At 39.9% G+C, this 21,523-nt stretch overlaps 1 protein-coding gene across 1 annotated transcript in view; it reads left to right on the top strand.

Moving 5' to 3' along the window:
- The window catches only part of ARHGAP15 (Rho GTPase activating protein 15), a 655,341-nt gene that overhangs the window by 87,609 nt on the left and 546,209 nt on the right, over window positions 1–21,523 (top strand). The window lies entirely within an intron of this gene.

Here is a 21,523-nt window from a genome sequence, read left to right as displayed (position 1 = left end):
GGGAGTGGCTGGTGTGTCTGGGGAGGGGTTGGCAAGATTTGAGGGTGCTGATGGGTCTGTGGAGTGGGGTTGGTACATGCATGGGGTGATGGTAAAAATAGCCTGTCAGGTCTGGGGTGAGCAGTTGGGCTTTCCCAGGCCCAGGGCTGTATCTTGAACGTGTACAGGTGTTCACAATATTGGGTTAACCCTTTCTTAGATTGAGTTAAGCTAATTTTGATCTAAATTAGCACACCTATTGACGTGCACTAAAGTAGATTGGGAATACCATTTCAGGGGGCTGGGGGAGGGGCGGGATTTAAGCTCTCTGCACTCCTGTATGATTGAGCATTTAGACTGACCTAAACCTGGTTAGGTTGATCTAAATGTAATGCCCGTGCCTTATGGTCCATCTAAAATATAGTTACAGATTGAGGTAACTGTTTGTTGAAGAAGTTCTATGATTACATCCATAAAACCTGTTGGTGATAAATCCACAAATCTTATTACACTTTCCTGTTTTCAGTTACAGAATTGAAGGTTACACTAAGTTTGTTAAAAAATTGTATAAGTATTGCAAGACCAAGTTTAGGTAAAAAAGACTGATTTCAAGCTTTCCGTTGAAATTATGCAAGATTTGTGGGCTTGATTTTAGACCAGGTAAAAAGTAACATCTCCCACAGAATTTCACTTATATTTCTTGATGTGTTCAAACCTAAAACCCAGTCTAAAGCTCAGAAAGGGTTGATGCAAACACACATAGTTCAAAATCTTTTTGCATAAACGTCTGGACAACAAAGCCATTGAGCTGTCACAATTAAGACATTGAATAGTCTGAGAAACTCAACATAAGAGGTATAAATAAATAGAAAACCTTTAATTGTATTATTTTTGTAGCTTACCATCTAATTCAAATGGAAATAGTCCCCTTGTTTTTCTGTCAACTTCACTACTTAAGAGGCCACTCTACATGTCCTATATTTTTTGCAAGAAGCAAACAAAAAATCTCCTTGAATCCATTCTGAAATGTCTCCTTTAGATTTTCACGTATCTCTTTATTAACTCTGTACGCTGACTCCCAGCTACCATGTGTGAAGATATGTTAGAAGATATGTGTACTCTGTTCTGAAACTAAAATGCTACTAAGAAATATGAAACTAAAACTCTTGGTCCCATTAAAACAGTTGGATGTAAGACAAAAATGTGCCCTGGCTTTAGGCAGAACATTCATATTTTATCAGTAGTATTTCATTTGGGTTCCATGCAAAAGTCTTTCATTCTTCCCATCTGGTGTGGCTTAGTAGATAAGGCACTGAACTACAACTGAAGAGACCTGGATTCTCTTCCTCTCTTGGCCATTAGCCCGATGGGCAAGTTTGAGCATGTCATTTCACCTCTCTGGACTTCAAATCTGTATCAGTAAAATGAAAATTTTGATGATGCTTACATCTTCTGTATAGATATTTGATATCTATACATTAAGAGCTCAGTATAAGAGTTAGGTGTATTGTGACACTTTGACCTTGGTGAACATGAATAAATTCTGTTTCCATCACATTAACTCCATTAATCTATATGGAATTACTCCACGTTTATTCTGGGATTTAAGAGGAAGCACAATACTGCCCTAGGGCTTTAAGTCATCTTCATTTGCTGTTCTGAAGTTCAACTACTTAAAAGTGTTTTACCCCTCAAATTAATTTCTTGATTTTACCTTCTCAATAATCATATTCCCCCCCTTAAATTTTGTACAAATGGATTTTTTAGCTCTATCAAGATTTTTTAGTGCATAGTTAGAAAACATATCTGAATAATAATATTTTCAGGGATGTTCCTATGCAATATTTGTAGATGAGCTCTGAAACAAGGAGCACAACTAATAGCAAATGTTTGTTCTTCACATTACTTTTTATTTTATTTTAGTTAAGTCTAACACATCTAACACACTTCTTTTCAAAATGTCAGTAGATTTGAAATATGTAGGTACTGAAACTGAGATTATATCAAAATTCCCACAGCTAGTTTTGGGCACCTGACCTGCATAGTTTCCCACAGGGGAAAAGTAAGCTCTATTTCTTTAAATTTCCAATGAGAAGGGACATGTGTCTCCTTGCATTGAGTTACATTATATCACATCATGTGACACCAAGTGACCCAATGCAATATGACAGGAGAGGTAAAGAAACAGTGGTTATTTTGTTTTGGTTTTTGGGGGTTTTTTTGTATAAGTGTCACAAAATAATTGAAATTCAGAAATTATGAAATAGATATCATTTTTGGCTTGCTCTAATTACATGCAAAATTGCACAATATAAAGACACAGTTATAGGTGATGTTATTTAATATACTGATATTAAATATAATATACAGAGCCTTTGTTGTACAGACATATAATCAATGGGAACAGTCTACTGTCTTTAACTGGACAGAACTCCCTTGGACGCCAATAGCTGTACAGGATCATACCCTATAATATTAATATGGTTAATAATATCATGTCTTCCGCATGATCCTTTCTCACTGGAATTCCACACACATTAGAAACTAAAATACATTTTTTGTCAGTATAGTCTCACAGTGGTCAGTACGCTGCCCACTCTGGTTCATTGTGAATCCACGTCACTGGAGAGAATGGAATTCAGATCTTCCTGTTCCAAAAGCCCAGGGCCCTAGAACTTGGGTTAAAGGAGGATCTATTTTAATAATACAAGAGTAAAGGACAGTGCTACATCTGTAAACCAGTTACTTCATGACAATTTTGGGTAGTGGGTATAGTAAATTTTTGTGACAATTATAGAGGTTTTTTGATAAATGATTATATTACTAACTAACTTTGTAGTCCACGGGTGCTTAACCTCCAGCTCATAGGTCAAATGCAGCCTGTGGAGCCTTGGAATCCAGAACACCCAAGGGCTGGGAAATCTGGTGGTGGGGGAGCACTGGCAGTTAATACTGCTACCCTCCCAGCTGCCAAAATCCCAAACTCTGAACAGTGGGTTGGGACTGGATCATTCCCCTCCCCCTGCAAAGGTGGATTGGGACTGGGCCATGCCCCCTTCCCTCTGTGCAACTGGATTGGGGCCAGGTCAGGCCCTGCACCCCCCCCGCCCAACACACACAGTTTGGGGCAGCCCATGCCCTCATCCCTGGGTCTGGCTCATGACCCTTTCCCTCAGCCTGGCCAAGTTGGGGCTGTGTCTTGCCCTCCCCTAATATGACTAGTTCAAGGCCAGGTCGCTCCCCCTCCCTCCATGTGGCTGATCCATGCCCCCTCTCCAGTGGAGCTGGATTGGGACTAGGTCATGCACCCTCTCCCTTCCTTCCCCCCTGGAGCCAGACTAAGCCCTCTTCCTCTGCATGGCTGGATCAGGGCAGGCTGCTCGCCACCCCACTCTGCATGACCCACTGAGTCACTGCTGTGCCTACTCCAGTGCCACGTTGGGTCCACCAGCTGCATCCAACCCACAGAGGGAGCAAGCACTGGATGAATGGGTTGTATACCAGTGGAGCAGCCTAAAAGGTTGAGATTAGGAATAAATGTACTTGTTCCAAATATGTAGGAACCCTAGTTTCCTCTCTGAATCCACTACCTTTTCTGGAAGCAAATTTGAAAGGTTCCAAAATGTTCCATACACATTTCCACCTCCATTCCCCTCCCAAAACACTACAAGAAAGGTTGCTCTCATGGATTTTTCATCTGTGGCCAGAAATGAAAATACTGCAGCTGTGATGAGAGAATCTGTTCTTGTGACATTTTCAGCCCCAAGGCATATATAGTACCTAGATACACATCCAAACTTTTGACTACATATCTGAATTTCAGACCTGATTTCCAAACCATCTGAGGTTCTGATCAGCCATTCTGTTTTCCTTAAAAGCTCATTCTTCTTGGTTGTGAATTCTGAAGTCAGACTTTTACTTTACAACCTCATTAAACTGAAAAAAAAATGTTTAAAAATTTAAATGCCAGGTGGCGGCTCTTTTCAGTAGCTGGCTACTTCAACTTTGAGCTTTCCATTTTTTATCAGCAAAAGATAAACTGAAAGTTCCCAGTGTTCCCAGTTTAGATCTTTTTCTAAATTAACATGTAAATCTGGAGTGGCCACCTGTAAGCACTAAAACCTGAAGACATTTGGACACATGTTAAACACATTTGTTAAAAGATCAAATTGGCACTTGGTTGCACTAGTTTTGAAGAACCATTTTGCACTAAAGATGCAAAAAAAAAAAAGAAACGAAAAGAAAAAAAAGAAAATTAGAGATTTAACCCCTTCATTCCTAATTCATTTTTTTAATCCATGGGAGAGAAGTGGCAACTGGGGTAGGTAAACTGGTGAAGGGGAAAGAGAATGAATAGTGTGGCAATGGCATGAATGTGTCTGGATTGCAGAGAGGGTGAGACAGTGGGTAGTCAAGCAGAGAATCAGGAGCTGAGGGATTTAGTAGGCAGATGAACCCAAACAAAGAGCGTGGGGAGAGGCCAGTGAGATGCAGAGGGGAGATGCAGCTGTGTGGTGCAGCGGAGTGGCTGTCTGCCAGCTGGTGGAGAGGTTGAAAAGGCACAATGCAAGCATGTGGAGGAGCTGTAGATTTGGCTTAGGAGAACTGGTGTTTTTACAGAAAGGACTGTATCGAGCTGGGAATGCTCCAGTCCTTAGGTACCTTGTACTAGAGGTGTAAATTAGAGCATCCCTCATCTATTCTAGCTCACGCTAGGTCCAGCCGATGAGAAATCTCATAGATGCTATTAGCTCTCAGACAGCCTCCATTTCCCATGCACTGTGATGCTCCATCATAAAGGAGAGTTTACTCATATGTTGATTTATACCGTATTTACAGCATGACTGCTCATCCTAGGCTCTGGGATTCTTGATGACCTAAGTGAAATAAATGTACCAGCCTATGGGTATGTGCAAGTGAAAAACACACACGTGTGGCAAAAGTTCATTTAAAAACTGTAATCAATTTTTAGGGCTGTTTCATTTTTATTTTTCTGGGTATCTCTCTTTCATGTTTTTTATGGTGGATGAGTCTGGATACATTAAAAGCTACCTTAAAGTACTTTCCATTTATCACACAGTTTTCTTACCTAGAAATTCCCAGTGCAACCCCTGCTAATGTTTGATAGGATTTGTACCTGGTAGATTCTAAATTACATTAATGCATAAAGCTAGCAAAGCCAGGCTCCCTATTGTTACAGTTATTAAAGCTGTAACTGAAATGGTATCTTTCATATTGATCTTCAGCTAGCAGCTCTTATCCAGAAGCTTTGTTTCACATTAAAGACACTAATGATTGTCTCCACAAAATGAGCAGCTTAATAGTCAGAAAAAGTTAAATGAAAAAAAAAAACTTTGATAGCTACCTTTGATAGCTCTTCATTCCAACATTTCTCATAGCCACAAAGTGCAAGCCAAGCATTAATAGACCTTTTAATAGAATGACTTAAAAGGAATCAATGGGATTTTTCACAAAGGCTAATTTCTAGCAAGATATGGTATTTAAATGTTTGTATTCCTTTCTCAAAGAGTTTGTGTCCTCCTGTCACAGACAGACTTTTTTCCCGTAAGTTTTCAAGATACCATTTTTGTTTGTTTTTAAAGGCTTTCTTTGATTTATTACATCACTGGGAATTAAAATACAATTAAACAACATACTAATCTAGCTGCCTTATAGATTGACCTGATTCCTTTGGCACAGTTCAGATTGTATTTCATCAAGAGTAGGAAAGCCAAGGCAACATCGTCCTGGCCATGTCTACATGAGATGCTGACTGTGCAGTAGCTTGTTACTAGTGCACAGTAGCATCACCTAGCACGAAGTGTGATGCGATGCTCAGGGCCAAATTAACCCTTTAGTGGGTCCTAGGCAAACAAACTTGTGGGCCCCTACTTAATACTGTATATTTATATTACGTTTTCACTCAATGATTATAATATGTAAAATAAGCACAACTGAACCCCTTTTTCACTTAGGGCCCTAGGCATGTGTCTAGTTTGTCTGTACATTATTCCGGCCCTGGCGACGCTGCTGCATAGCAGTAACAAGCCACTGAGCAGTGAGAAGCTGTTCAGCAACACTACCCTGCAGCAACTCTTGTCACTGCACAGTCATTTAGTACTTGTGTGCGCAGGTAATAAATGACTGCACAGTAACAACGGCGCAGTCAGCATCTCGTGTAGATGCAGCCACTGTGTCTGTGAACTCAGACCCAACTACCAGTCCTAACAGTAAGGAAAGAGGAATAGACCAGTTTGAAACAATAAATTCAGCTCCTCTTCAAGGTTGTCTCTGCCACTGGGTCTCTTGTGAAGCCCTAAGTGATTTTAACCTGTCTCCGTATTGGACCGCTTGAGGGAGCATGACTACCCACCCTCTTAACATGTGGATGTACTCTAAGATTTTCACTTTATAGATACAAAGGTTGATCTCTGCAAGGTCTGTCTCCTTTTGGGCACTGATAATGAAGGCAGTGATAATGGCTGAGGATTATAGGAGAAAATTGTATTTTTTGCACTTCATTGTGATTGGGTATGGGAGGGTTTAGCATTCTTGCTGTTTTTCTTTTTTGTTTTCTTTTTGCTTTGGGCTCTCATTTTGGACATAACAGTTCTCAATATTTGGCAAAGGAACCACAATGCTAGAGAAGTAATTTTCATGTGTTCATCTCTAATATAAGTACAAATTGTTAAATGAAGCTGAACTTTTTGCCATTTTAATATAGATGATTTGACATATGTCTTTTTTTAAAATAGAATGCAAAAGCAAACAGCAAAGAAATTCCATGGATGGCCAGTATATAAATTATGCATCTTTACACATGAGTTATAATGACTTCTTTGTAAAAACAGCATGGTGGAAAGATATTATGATATTTCAGAATAAACTGAGCTTTTAATACAAAAGTATGATATTGATTAATACTTATTCTGTTTCTGACTATGATAGCAGAGTATATCTCCCGTGCTTCAAAAATGAGGGGTTCTTTTTTTTCTGAGACGTTTATGGTACACTAATGGTACAAAAGCATCTATCCCATTGATAAGCTTAGGGGATGGATCCACAAGGAAATTGAAATGAGAGGCATTCATAATGACAGGGAACCTGAATAGTATAGAAGCATAGGGTCTCGGGCAGCTTTCCCCATCCAGGTTTTGGGTGTCAAACCCTCCTGTTTCTCCTGCAGCTTGCACAAGATAAAAGGAAAGAACTTGGATGAAGCTATACACAGAGACACGTTCTGGCCGCTCATTATTTATTATAATTTTAGTTCCAGGTTTCAAAAACAATTAGGGAAACTGCTTAATATGAAAATGATTCTAATTACTTGTTAATTGAGGTTATCTGCTTCACATTATTCAAAACGTAAATTGTGTTGACACTTGTACCCAGAAATGATTACTTAATAAACAAAGTGAAGATGCATCATAAATAAAAATGCTACCCTTTGGTGGTAGCTATATTCATCCAGTATCATTTCCTCACAACAGAGACATCAAGGAGCTTATCTTTATTAAACTCAAGAGTTATCTCCAGTGAATGATACATTTCAAACAATGAAAAGATAAGAGAATTGAAGTAGGGAAATAATGGATTGACCAATCCTCAGGTGGCAAAAAAAAGTCAATATTTAAGTTTACCAAATTTGTTTGCAGTAAGTTCACGGGAGTTTTTCAGTACAGCCTCATTCCACAAGAATGATGAAATGAAATTGTACCTCAGAAAAGAATGCAAAGTAATTGAATCAGGAAATTAAACGTATCGGTTCATCTTTAGTTGATCTTTAGATCACAGATATGCACATTTATCATATAAGTCTTAGTTCTTGCCTTTTATAGTCAGCATCCAATTCTTGGGAAGTACAAAAGGAAGATTATCATAACTGTTTTAGGGGCAATATTTATATGGAGAACGTACCATGTCAATCATGCCTGACAATCTGACACAAAGTAATTACATGCTATTACACCATTTCAAATAAACTGTACCTATATTTATTGTGCATCATTGTCTTCCAGGACCCCTGCCTCCTTCAAAACCATATTCATGCTCCACTGTTTGCAAAAAGCTGATTTCACCATTAGACTGTGTCATTGGGCCAGTTTGCTGTCTAACGCCTTGATCTTATACAGTTGAAGTCAGTGCCTTTGGCACTGACATCAATGAGTGTAAGTTTGGACTTAACCTCAGATGATTCTCCAAATATAGGCCACAGGCATCTTATAAACTTAAGGCCTATTCTTAAAATGCCCGTTTTCCAAAACAGTTACCTACCTTAGAGATAAAAAATATGTCCATATTGAAATTGATAGAAACTTTGTCATTGACTTCAATGGAGCCCAGATTCCAAACTTGTTCAGGGACTTGGGACATGTCTGCAACCTGACAGGAGTATGTTCTGACTGAAATGACCTTAAGCATGCCAAGCCCCCTGTTACTGCTCCTGAGCTACGTACTCAGACAAATTGCCAGGTAACCTCAGCAGCAGCTCTCAAACAAACTGGAGACCAGGGTTTATAGAACAAAGACTCCTCAAAATATCTTCCATGGCATATTACTGAGTTTGAAGCACATAGTGAGTGGGTGGGTGGGATATGCTCTAAACAGGACATGCTGGAGCATAATTAATGTTGCACAGTTATTGCCTTATCTTCTAGGATTGCTTCTCTTTTAACACTAACATAATGAAGCAATTTGCTGGGCAGGTTTTGGCCTACTTCCTTTTCTAAAGCCTTTTGACCTACAGATATTGAAGTTTTGTTCTTGAGTTTTTCTCTGTTGACCAAATTTCCAAAAGAATTCTGCAGAAAAACAGTTTCTATCAAAAATAGTACATGCGTGCTTAATAAAGTTGTCTCAGTGTGGATTGCCTGGCATACGTTCAGAAGACCCATGGCATCTAAGCAGAACTGTAACACTTGCTTCAGATTCTTTAGCTCTCATCATCTCCTAGCCAGCTCTTCCTCATTTAAATATATGGAGAGGACAAAGATACTGTACACCGGTTTTTCATGTGTTCAATCCCATAGCGGTATTGTTCTCAGAATTAATGACCACAACATTAACAATAGACGAGCGACTCTCGTTCTTTTCTAGGTCATATTTTACCAGCGAACAACAGAAAGTGGCAAAATGCATGAGTGGAAGTTTCAGAGTAGTATTTGTGATCAGAATAGTGTGTCTGGTTTATTTCCTCCAATTTCACTCTGTTTGACATTGAGATTGAACTTTGTTCCTGACTTGTAGCCTGTGGCATTAGAATGGGGAGATGAGACATCACTGAGCTGTAGAGCACGCATAAAAAGAGAAGATGTATAAAAACTGAAATGACATGGCAGCTGAAGCAGCTTGTTGCTCAGCTTGGTTGCATGTTTGAGTGGAAAAAGTGAGGTAAATTGTGATATGTAAGAGAATAACACTCGACAGGGTGTATGGTTGTAAGGTATATGGTTGCTCAATCATGTTGTGAGGCAGAAGGCTAAAGGACAAGTGCCTTCAGTGTCCTCACAGTTTGTATATATCCCTGTGACCTACAAAACGTATGGTGTTAGACTCAGGAAAATATCACTTGCAAAACACATATAGCCATTTCCAAAGTGGAACCAGAATGTTTTGAGATTCTTCATTTAATTTTTAATATAAATTAATAGTTATAGTATAGTATTTATATGAATATATAAATTCATATTTATATAAATACTAATATAAATTAGTATTTATAGTACAGTATTTTCAGAAGAATACACATAAAATTGTGCGCTATTTGCATACACGCATACCTTAGTTACATGTGTTCTTAATGGTAGCTGGATTCACAAATAACCAGTTACGTGAGCAACTGCTTTTGTTTAGGAAGCACCTCAGACTGCTTCCAGTTTGGCATGTCATTCTGCATTCATTTTTCTGAACATGAGCTCCAGCCCCTCTAGAGTTTGTTTATGGAAGAGGGAGGTCTAGTGGAGGATTAGTGTGTTCTTTTAAGTCAGTCCCAGTTACTGTGTCTTAGATGTCTAAGATGAGCTGAAATGGAGCTTTGAATATCTCACAGGAAAGTTTTTTTGTTGTTTTTGAAAAAAAAAAGTCTAGTTACTGATCTGCTGCAATTTCAATCATTTGATCTACCCAGAAAATAGTTTCCAAAGTGCTTTCTATAGCAACTTACTGAAGGAATTAGGAGACATGTGACCTTATATCTTTCATTGTTTTCAAATGGCTTAGGTATTTAAGGAGAAAAAGTAAAGTGGCATTTGCTTTTAAAAAAAATAGGGATGGCACAGTGAACCAGATTCTGTGTATAGTTCTGTCCATCTGCACAAACTCGATATATAATGTTACTTTTTTATTTGGAAGTACTTTGCACACCAGTACATTATTCATGGGACACGTTGCATGGCACTGAAACATCTAGCTCTTTAATGTTTCCCTCCATAACTGGTCTGTTTATTTTAGAAAGGAAACAGGAACAGTGTAGTAGTAGAGGGAGGGTAGTTCTGAACCCTAAGACATAACATACTGTTTGTAAATCTTGTTCACTGTATTTTGGCTGTATAGGTAAGCACAGGCATATAGACAGGGACAAACACAGAAACAAGTACGCGATTTATGTATATGCTGATAAACTGATGGGCTTTGGAAGAATAAGTATGTTGTGTACTTACACAGCTAAAAAGTGGTTGAAAACTTTAAGTATCAAATAACATTTTTATTATAGTAGAAACCCCATATACTGTACTGTTACCGAGAATATAATAGTTTGTGAAATGCTTGACCAACATGGTTTTATATGCATGCTGTGGTTTGCCCAATACAAAATTAACTTGTAGAATCTTGGGCTTTTTCTCTTATCCTGAAGAATTAACATAACCATCATTAAATGGAGATACTGTATTTACTCCCATATCACACATACCTTTCCTCCCCCAAAATAACCTTCCAAAACTGGGGTGAATGTCTTAAGCAAGGAAATTGATTTTCTGCCCAGAATAACAGCAGCGGCATTCCTGTGCAAGCAGTGCTGAGGGAGTCAGTTGATTTCATGTCTTATTATAATCTACTTGATTCCTGCTGATTGCTCTTCACTCAACAGGAGTTAGCAACCTACTGTCCTTTCCAATGCTTTTGACACTTCAATAATCAAACTATCCTTTCTTTGGAATGTGTGATAAAATATTGCAATTTAGCTCACATCCTAGATATACCCATGGAGTCCAATTTTAGAAGCAGCTATAGTTTCAGCTTTTGGCTGAGCAGCCAAGTGCTGCTGACAGTTGAGAGGTAAATCTTTTTCTTGAGCAGGAAAGGGATGAATGAGCTGAAGATTAGGTTCTGTCCCTGCTGCAGGAGGCCATTCTGAAAGGATACTCTGGAAGCATATTTTTCTTTTCATTCTGGCTTCCCAAAAACAAGGTTCATGTCTTATTTTGAGGCATGTGACATGCAAGAAAATACAGTGATTAATGCCAAGCAATGTGGTTTCATGGAAAATAAGTCCAGTCAAAAAGAACATAGTTTTTTTTATGACATACAAGTTTGGTTGAAATAGGTATATATGATATATAGGGTTATTATTGTAAAGGTTTCACTTAATACAACATGACATTTTAATTGAAAATTAGTATTATACAATATCAGGACATCACATGGTAAATAGGTTAAGAACTGACTAGCTGACAAAACTCAAGAAGTAATCAGTGTAAGTAGTTTGGTTCTTCAGGGATCCTGACACTATTCAACACTTTTGTCAGTGGTCCCAAAGAAAATTTAAAAACAGTTCTGTTGAAGTTGTGGATAATGCAAAGACTGAGGGAATGGCACATAATGATGAGGATCTGGCAGTCACTCCGTGTGACCTGAATTGCTTGGTAAACTGGGCCCAATCAAGAAAAAATGATTTTAATATAGCCAAAAGCACCTACGAATAAGCTATGCAGGCCATGCATCCTGGATGAGAGACTGTCCTGACACATTCTGACTCTGAAAATTTCTAGATATCACAGGAGACAAGCAACTCAGTATGAGCTCCAACAGCATCCCTGGGCGCATCCAGATAAGTGTGCATGTGTGGTATGTGGCTCCACAAGCTGCAAACTGCATGTGCCACACATGCAGGCATTCACTACGCTGATAATTTGCAGCATGGTGGGGGTTTTTGACACCAGGAAATCCCAGTGTCAAAAAGGCCCACACCTGAAAAAAGTGGGGCAGTGCATGTGGCAGCAGTGTTTGCTGCCCAAAACTGGAACCTGGCTGGCCAGAGCCACACTCTGGCTGATGGCCAAGCTCCACATACTGGATCACTGATGCTGGAGCCACTGGAAGCACCCGGGACTCCAGGTAAGGCTGCTGGTGCCAGCCTCCCTACCACACCTGGGGCAACTTGCCTTGTGCCAGAGCACATGTACATGAGTGTTTCCCAGGGACAAGAAGCAGCAGCACAGCTATGTGCCATTGCTATTTGTCCCCAGGGAAAAGCATATGTGTGCACATCTGGTACCCCCTGTATCCTAAAAAGCACGAATTTGCTCCTTGAATATATAAAGAGGGGAATATTCAAAAGAGTAGGCAGACAATTTTAATTTTGTGTGTAGCATTGAGGATAGTTGATGTCCCTAGATATCAGATGCTAGAGTACTGCAAACAGTTCTGACGCCTACCTTTTTAACCAGATCTTAAAACATTCAAAACAATGCAGAAAAGACCTCACAAAAGTCTGGAGAGATGAAGAACATGTTTTAACAATGCAAGACTTATAAAGCTCTGTGTTTCGGTAATCAAAAAGAAGAATGAGAAGTGACTTAATGACAATATACAAGTACCTTCACATTGTGAAAATACAGGCTAGTAAAGAACTCTTTTATGTGACAGGAAAAAGGCTTAACAAGATGCAAAAACTGGAAGCTGAAGCTAAACACATTCAATGGGAAAGAAAGCACCTTTTTCTAGAGAGAATGATTAGCTATTGAACCAGTCTATTAAGAGAACTGGTAGATTCTCCATCTCTTGAGCTTTTTGAATCAAGATTGGATGCCTTTCTGCTGGAGTCAGACAGCCTCAATCCATAGTTAACTAGGTGAAATTTAAAGCCTAGGTGATTGGATCAGTTCACTTCTCATGGCTTTAGACTGTATGAGCCTTTAAAATAATAAATAGGAAGTTCCAACTAGCAATTATAACTCTCTCCATGGAACAAAAAAGATAGGTGATTTTACATATAATTAGGACTCAGAACATTTAAGGTTTTAAGTTCTAATTGAGACCTTGAATTGCATTTAGAAGCAGATAGTGAACACAAAGCATGGTGGTACATGCTTATGAAGGATTCCTGAATTCAAAAGATGAGTAAAAAAAAAATTAATCTTCTTTCTGTTTTTCAAAGATTTCCAAAAGTGAGGCCGATTGTATTAACATCCGTTTAAAGTATTGTGTTGCCATTGTGAGGTCTTTATCAAGACACAGATAGAGCTCCTATAGCATATTAAAAAGCTATGCATCATTGTTTCTGTGTGGATTTCAAGAGTACCAATGGATCTGGTATAACTGTTTCATTACACAGAGTTACAGAGTCCTGTCATAGATCAAACATGAGCTATTAGATCTTTTTCTAAGGCTATCATCACCATGTGATTTGAGTTAAGACAAAGCCATTCTGCTAGCAATGTCCTTGCATCTATCAGAGAGTGCTGAAACAACCAAAAACAAAATCAGGATACCATTTTGAAGCTTTGAACATAAGAGATAGAGCTCAACATAGTTATAAACAAGCAAGTTTTCGATCAACAAGTTTCTTCCTCTGGCCACAACATGTATCTGTTCATATATCTGTGATTTTGCTGTCAGTGCTGTACAAGTGTACTGAAATATGTGTTCAAAGTACTGCATTTATACACTGCAGAACTTTCTAACAACAGATATTTCTTTCTTTCTTTTTTATTACATCTAAGGTGGGGGGCTTTTCTAGCAGAGCAGTGAGAGAAAAATCAAATCACTGGCAATTTCCAGTCTGTCTAGATGCTTCAGAAGTTTCAAAGGGGATAATTCCATTTCTTCTTTTCTTTATCTACTATATTAAGGTTATGTGACTTTGCTGTCAGTGTAATGCCGCAAGAATAAAATCAGGAGAATCCAATATGCTTAGTTGGAAATAAATAGGTCTCATTTTTTTATGTTATATTAAGTGTAGAACAATTTTCAGTTCTACACTGCAGCAAACAGAAAATGTATAATTTGAAACTTGTCCCAAAACAGAGAGGTTTCTTTAAGTTGTTGATACACAGGGAAGAGAGACTAGGTAGCAAAATAGACTTTTAAATAGTCTCACATTCAGTGTATCCAAATGTTTGTTCACCCCATCTGCAATTATATTTCTAAAAATAACTGGTAAGAACTACACTGAATCAGTGGTTCATTGACCCTGACTGAGAAAAAAACGTTATCTTTGATCACTTGTGACAATATTTTGCCTTTGAAAAATTTGCCATTTATTAAAAAAACAGCAGAATTTCTGTTGTTAACCCCTTGCTTTGCTGCTTATGTCATGTGTAGTAAATAACTTGACAGTTGCAAATATTAATATCCTGGTCTGTTCTTCTTGCTAAAGTAGCTGAACTGAGCTCTGAATTCAAAACAAAATGATTTCGACACACGTAGTATACATGATGATTACTATCAGGACAAGATTTGAATACTTTGGTTTTGGTCACTGGACACTCATAGACTTGGCTTGCTTGTGTTCCAGGCAAGGTCATGTACAAACATTGACTTCTAGTAGTGGAAAATTTCCACCAGCTAAGAAGGGAGCATCTGGGAAGAGGGAGAAACCTCCACCCCCAGAGCCAGGGACAGGGCTGGTGTCCCCTTGCCACGTCCCCTTCTTCGCCTCTGGGCCAGCTGAAGGCAGAAGCCCGCAGCAGGGCTTAATTCTGCCCCGCACCCAGAGCTGAGAGTCATGCCCCCCTCTCAGCTGGCCCAGAGGCGGAGAAGGGGGATGTAACAAGGGTGCTTTAGCCCTGTTCCTGGCTCTTCATGGTCAAGCCAAGCCCTGGTACAGCTTTCTCCCTCCTCCCAGCCAGCCAGGTGGCTGAGAAGGAGGCATGGGCTCCTGAGGAGCCAAGATCTGGTGCAGACTTCTCTTCTCCTCCTTCCTCCCTACCCTCTCCCCTCATCCAGCCCAGAGGTTGAGAAGGGGACATGGAAGGGGCAAGCTCCCCCTCCCGCCTCCGCTGGCCTGGAGGCTGAGAAGGGGGCATGATTAGGGGACTCCAGCCTTGCTTCCAGCTCTGGAGGGGGAAGAGAGCCAAGCTTTCCCCTATCTAGCATGGAAGCTGAGGAGTGGGCATGAGTCCTGGCTTCCAACTATGGAGGCAGACCCAAGCCCCTGCTGTGGACCTCCCTCTTCCCCCCACCCCCCAGCAAGCCCCAGGATGAGGAGGGGGCATGGCTTCTAGCTCCCAGAGCCAAGCCCAGGGGCAGCCTTTGCTTCCCCTCTGCCTCCACCAGCTTGGAGGCTGAGAAATGAGTGTGTCTCAGAGATTCCAGCTCTGATCCCAGCTGGCGGGGGGAGGAGGTCAGAGTAAAGCCCCCAGTTTCAGCTTCCCCTCCCCCTGCTCCCAAGCTGTTCCTGGCTAGGGATCCAGTGCCAGACAGGATGGGTGACCTCCCCCCTTCCCCTGGGACCACTGCTTCCTCAGCCAGGGGAATCAGAGGGCTCCAACTCTGCAGTGGGCACCCGGCTGGTTCTAGCACCTTTGGCTATTAGTTGGGGTCTGGCTGCCTTTGCTGTTTGAAAAGTGCACATCAGTTTAGTTGCTTATTGTTTCAATCTATGCAGTTTTAAAAAGCCTACAAAAATTGAATCGATTCAGCCTTGGGCTTTTGACTGTCTGTACTTAGCCTAGGAGGACTTAAGCCACTGGAAAGTCCTCAGTGCACAGATGTTCATGCTTCCAGGAGAAACTCTCAGGAGCAATTTCTAGCTTGTAGCCAAGTTATTTTTCACGTAGTACTTTCATCTTTGCTTTGGGAAAAAGTAGCTAGAATATCTGTGCACTCATGTTTTTTACTTGGAGAACAGCAGTTCTCCTAGTAGTAATGGAAAGTCTGTACATGGTCTAAATCTAATTTGATTCTGGAGCTAATACTTTTTCAGCACTCCTCCTGTGACACTTGGACTCTGATTTGACAGGTCCAGACTAGAAAAGATCAAGTAATCCTGCATGACCAATTCAACTGAATTCAACTGAGCATGCTCAAAGACACACTGTTATCTACATATAGATAACATTTCTCTAAGGCAGACTGACAGCACTTTCAAATCCATTTACTCCAGAGTAAACACTAAGTTAGGCATAGCTTAAATGTGCCTTCAGGCAGAGACCTCCGCTGCTGTCCAACTGAGTGTAGAGCCCCAAGCCAGGATGCCGATCCAGCCATAACTGCAGTTCTTATATCTCTTTTTCAGTCTGCTAGCTAACATTTATAATCTTTGGAACAGGCACTAGCTACATACTAGAAACAAAAATCACAAACATTTGGTAGAGTAAATCTGTGAGTATGCTTCCATGGTATTTCCAACTCATTTTATTAATTTTCCACCAGTGTTCTAGGTCTGCTGATTTGTTTGCAAGGATGTTGGCAGAAAGTAAGTGTCTTGGTCATTCAGTCATGGAGAAGAAGTAGTATTACTTTGGTGCCTAATTATGGATGGAAAATAATGAACAGCTAAAAAGAATTCTCAGGAATAATTTGTTGACAGGCCATATCTTGAAATATTTTCACAAAGTGTTAGTCATAATTTTCATTAAAAGTAAACAATTATGCTTATATTGTGGATAATATCCAAGTAGGATAAGGTTATATAGGTCAAAAGAATTCACTTCTAAGATAAAGTGATAATTTTCTACTTGTTTCTTTTCTTTCTACTTTCCTACTATTGAATAAATTCTTTGTATATCAATAGAATAGCATTATTTTTTACTATGATGTCCTCTATCAAGTTTTCTTGTGGAGCTAATAAAATCATGACAGGACCCCTTGTAATCTATTCTCCTTTTCAAAAATAGAATACATACATAGTTTTTACTAATGTTTATATCATTCCCACTGGTTCTTAAAATTTCAAGATAGGAGGAGCACAATTTAAAATGGGAACCATAATTTGTAGGCACTTAGGTATGTCTAAAGTTCAAATTGGTTGTTTCTGGGTATAGCAAATTAGCCTGTTGATAATGACATGTCTCCATGGAGAGGCTGCTTTTAATATCTGAGCTACCTCATTTAAACTAACTTGGGTATCTTTACATCACACTGCAGTCTGAAGTATAGACATACCCTCAGTCAGTGAGTCTGTGATAAATACCTTTGTGAGCTTTCTGTATTTTCTCTATATCTTTCATTATTCTGTAGCTCTTTTTAAAATAATTTTTGGCATGTAAATGTCCACAGGTGTTAATAAGTGTAGGGTAGCATGTGGTGTCCATGCTTCAATGCTATCACAGAGGAAGGACTTCCTACAGGAAAAAAATTATCACTTACAGTATTTCGCAGGCTGCCCATCTAAGCCCATCATTGCCTGGCACCTACACACTAAGGGCAAGGATCCAGCGAACTTGTGAGTGGGCACCATGCCATTTGAACAGATGGGCATGGAAGTAGGCAGCCAGTAGACCATGTATGTGCATCAACTGTGGGTGTTGAGGGCAAGATTCCCAGTGGAGAATGTCCAAACAGCTGTCTGGCCTAAGCCAACATGCCTACGACCAAGCAAAAGTGCCATCCCTAAATCCTGCTGAGTTGGATTAACCTTCAAAAAATAAAAATTGCTTCTGCAGTAGCATAAGGTGAGCTTTTGGCTTGTTTAAATCTGAATTAGGCAGGCAAGATAAAGAGACACACTAATGAAGCATCCACTGGAAAGGACTGTGTGTAGATCTAGCAGTATTCAGAATCCTTTTTAATACAGGAGAATATGAGTACATAGTAGACCTGCAGCACTGTGACATAATGATGCCACATTATTAACTGTACACATACTTACAGTGTGCCAATAATTTCAGACGTTACATTCAAGTAACATTCAAGTACTTCTAAAATGCATGCTAATTATGATGTAAGAAGCTTTATAACTCTTATAACTGCTTTATACATAAATACCTTTACAATTTTGGAATTTTCAGTTTTGTACAACAGTTTCATGTGTAAATAGCTGAGACAGTCAATGCAACAGGCTGTGCTTTTGCATGGAGACTAAACACTTCTTTCCTAATTTTCACTAACTTAATGATATTGAATTGGATAAATGCACTATAGTGTCCAATGCTCTTTGCCTTTAACATCTTTGAGTCGCAGCTTTTATAAAATTAACGTTGAGAAATATATGCTAAGCACACACAATGAGTGAAGGAAGAAGGTATCAAAATATTCTGGATGGGTGTGTCATAGAGGTTCTCAACCTCTTCAGATTCAGTGCACCACTTGTTACCTCAAGGCACCCATCAGAAAATACAAACTCTTAGCTTTCGCTCATTTCTTGACTACAGAAAAATAGTAGAACAATTCGGTTGCAAAGAACTCAAAAAGACCATGTATCAGTATGTTCTGATGCCATCGATTCTTGTTTGAAAAGTATGGGTTTATCTTGTGAATCATGTATGGGTATTTGCACACTTAATATGGTGTGGAACTTTGCAGCAGCCTTAAAGGGATCGCATGTCACTCCAGAGTGCCACAACACCCTGGTTGAGAATCACTGATCTGTTTCTTACCTTGCTTCTGATTCTTTTGCTACTACCTTATTTCTAATTTCACTATGGCACCATTCAACTCAAAGCACCTGCAAAATGTAAGACTATTTTGATGCATACTACTACTTTGTTCACCAAAATACCAAGTATATTGTGAATAATGCATTAGGAAAGTAAACAGGACAATTTTTGTCCATCTATTTTCTTTCTTGTGAATTTATCTGTTTTTACTAGATGGATAGAGTCTATCAGGTTTTATATTTTTGTATTTTGGAATACAATAAACAGGAAATTGTTTAGAAATTAAACCCCATGATTCCAGATTTTCTTGTCACCCAGTCTTTTTTAAAACAAAACCCAAATTTAACTTAGAATTTGAAGTACTTTGTACTCGTACACCTTCTGAGCAAAGCACCTGAATACATTTAGAGCACTTTGAATAAAAAACTTGAACATTAAAATGTTTATCCAGACTACATTAGAAACCTGTAGAGCCCTCCCATGATATTGCATTGCCTTTATATAAAATACCTACCTTCATAGCCTTGAATAAGAAAGAGGACCCTCTCAGTTATAAAAGGTCTATAGGATTCTAATTTATAAGCGAGCAAGAAGTCAAGGGAAAAAAAGCCATTATCATTTCTCTCACAGACTCTGGAGAGATGAACTGAATATAGAGGGCAGCGTGCTCAGAGAGAGACATGCAAAGAGAATGCAGCACAAACCTGTTTTTCCCCCCCTGACTTGAGTCAACAGATCCTGATCACAATATGAAATATTCTTAAATGTGTGAGGACTGAGAAACAGTTTCTTTACTAAACGATATAGAGAGGGAGATGATTTGGTTTGTAGCTGACACACAGAAGTTCCTTTCAAACTCATCTTGTTTCCGAGCAGAGAGAGTTCAGTGACTTCCAAAGAACTGTGCTGACTTTTCACGGGCCCTGTGGAACATCCTTTCACAGTGGAGGGGAGGGCGAGACACTTAAGGGACAGAGCAGTGGACTGAACTGGGGTGCCACTATCCTGTCTCTCTTTCTTTCTCTCTCCTCTGATGAAGACACAGGAAAACAGAAGAATTAAAAGAGCCTTATGTTGCATTATGATTTCAAATGCAAGACATTCTTCCTCAGGTCACAAGGATCCAGGCACGACATAGTCTAGTTTGGCTCTTTGTGATCAGACCCGAGGAAGAATGTCTTGTGCAAGTGTGTCTAATTTTATCCCAACTCCATAGTGGGTCCAATAAAAGATAACTCCCTAAGAAATCCTTGCCCCTTGCATAATTTCTGAACCATCACAGCTACAACCTCAGCCTTACACTGCTCTTATCTCAAGAGAGTCCAGGGAGCAGCAATGGCTGGAAGTGACAGGGAGGCTTCAATGTAAGGATCCTGGAGTAATGTTATGAGGCACATAGAAGGGATATATGAAGGCTAAAAAATTAGTGCAGAAGAACAGGGTGTCCACGTGAAGAATCCAGCCCCGCTATGATAGCACTCAGGGAATTTGCTGATGCTGGGGGCAGTTCTTTTCTTCCATATTAGCACTCTTTCCTGCATTAGTAGGTGCATCATGAGCTGGTCTAGAGAGGTGATACTGCCCTCTGTGCAGCATTAGTGAGGCCGCAGCTGGAGTAATGTCCTATGAAGTCAGCAGGCAATAGTCCCAGCAGGGAATACTCTGTTTACCAGGGCACCTCTTAGGCTTACTAGAAACATTGGCCATAACCTGAAGGAGAGTAGATTTAGATTGGACATCAAGAAAAAATTCTTTACAGTGAGGGTTGCCAAAACATGGAACAGGCTTCCAAGGGAGGTGGTGCTTTCCCCTACCTTAGAAGTGTTCAAAAGGAGATTAGAAAAGCACCTGGCTGGGGTTACTTGACCCCAGCGCTCATTCCTGCCCAGAGCAGGGGGTCAGACTCAATGATCTAATAGGTCCTTTCTGACCCTAGAAATCTATGAAATCTATGAAATCTCTATTCCCACCCGCTAGCAGCAAACAGGCTGAGTGAAGTCTTTCCACTCATTTGATTTCTGTGGTCCAATACTCACCAAGTGTTGGATTTTGACTGCTAGTCACTGGAGGGGGTACTGCTGACATTTTTTATGCATAGGGAAATCTCCTCATTTGACTGAATTATTAGGAAACGTCTGGGAGGAGCTATCAGCATGGGAATTACCTGGTGTCAGCTGTGGTAGAAGAGTTTTTTTCTTAGATATTGTCCCATAAAATCATTGTGGTGCTTGCCTCATTTTCTAGGATTCTTGTTTGTTTTAAAAAAAAAAACATTTCTTTTGGGATCCTATAATGAATTTAGATGCTGCAGTATTCAATACTTGTTTTTCTAATTCTGTAATTTAGATTTCTATTAATGGATTAAGGATTCTATTAAGATTTAAGAACAACAAATGATTGTATGTTTCTCTCCACATGGGCAGTTATGAGCTGCCCATCAGTGGAGTGACTGGAAAAGAAATTGGTATAGACACAGTTGAATCAATATTGTTATCCCTTTCTTAGCTGTGATAGTGCTTTGCTGGATCAGGGCCAGAGAGCTTAGCACAGGGGTTGGCAATAATTACAGCTGGAGGGCTGCTTAATGACTTTTCGTGAGCTGTTGAGGACTGCAAGGGTAGCCTCACCCCCTTTGCACCATCTTGAGACTGGAAGTCCCTCCCAGTCCCTGACCTTTGCCACCAAAGTCCTTCCCCTGCCCCTGGATGTACTCCTTTTTTTGGGGGGGGGGGGGGATTTTCTTTCTTGGGGGGGGTTGGATGATTGGGGGGGGGGGGGGGGGGCTC

This window comes from Gavialis gangeticus, unplaced genomic scaffold (genome assembly GCF_001723915.1).
Source record: "Gavialis gangeticus isolate Ggan-Ray unplaced genomic scaffold, GavGan_comp1, whole genome shotgun sequence".
NCBI classification, from domain to species: Eukaryota; Metazoa; Chordata; order Crocodylia; family Gavialidae; genus Gavialis; species Gavialis gangeticus.
Note: the sequence above shows the minus strand (reverse complement) of the source record. Positions and strands in the feature narration are given on the sequence as shown.